Below are 797 nucleotides of genomic sequence, written 5' to 3' on the forward strand. Positions count from 1 at the left end.
ATCAAGATAATGACAGCTTCCCCAAATATGGCAGCGGAAACCTCCCGCATAAAACCATTGTGATATGTACATGTTCACAAGGAAAAGCACCCATTGTTTAGGTACCTGTAGGTGGGGTGGCCGCCTCCACGTCCCTCTCTTCTTCCTTAGGCTGTCCACTCCTGTGGCTGCAATCTCACCTCTATGCCCCATGAAATCTCTAGCCTCGCTGCTATTTCTCTTCTGAGTTTGACTATTCTAGTCAGCTGACTACTCCCTCAAACTCAACTAAACACATCATCTTTTAGAAAACCTACATTTGGACTGGTTAAGGTTGTGGGCTCTGAAGCTGGGCAGCCTGAGTTAAAATCCCAGCTCAGCCACAGCTTAGTTGTGTAACCTTGGAAAAATGACAGACTTCTCTGTGGCTCAGTCTTGTCATCTGTAAAATGGGGATAACACCTATCTCATAGGGTTTTTAAGATGATTAAATGACTCAATACATGAAAACCACTTAGAATATTGCCACATACACAAGAAGCCCTTAACTAATTATTATTGTCCAGTACACTGGACCTCCCCTTATTTCTTTTTTCAATTAATACTCCTTGATGATACAGGCTAAAACTTCACACATGGCTACTTTTCCCTTTCTTCAGTGCCTATATTATATCAGTTCCAAAGTCTATTGAGTCACCTTCTCAAATGCCTCTTAAATCCTTCTCCTTATCTGCAATCCCACTGCCACTTTCTTGGTTTGGGCCACCGTCATCCCTTGCTTGGATGATTGAAAGAGTTCTCTAACTTGTTTCTTAGCC

This window comes from Leptonychotes weddellii, chromosome 8 (genome assembly GCF_054177405.1).
Source record: "Leptonychotes weddellii isolate Sample4059 chromosome 8, ASM5417740v2, whole genome shotgun sequence".
In the NCBI taxonomy this organism is placed as follows: domain Eukaryota; kingdom Metazoa; phylum Chordata; class Mammalia; order Carnivora; family Phocidae; genus Leptonychotes; species Leptonychotes weddellii.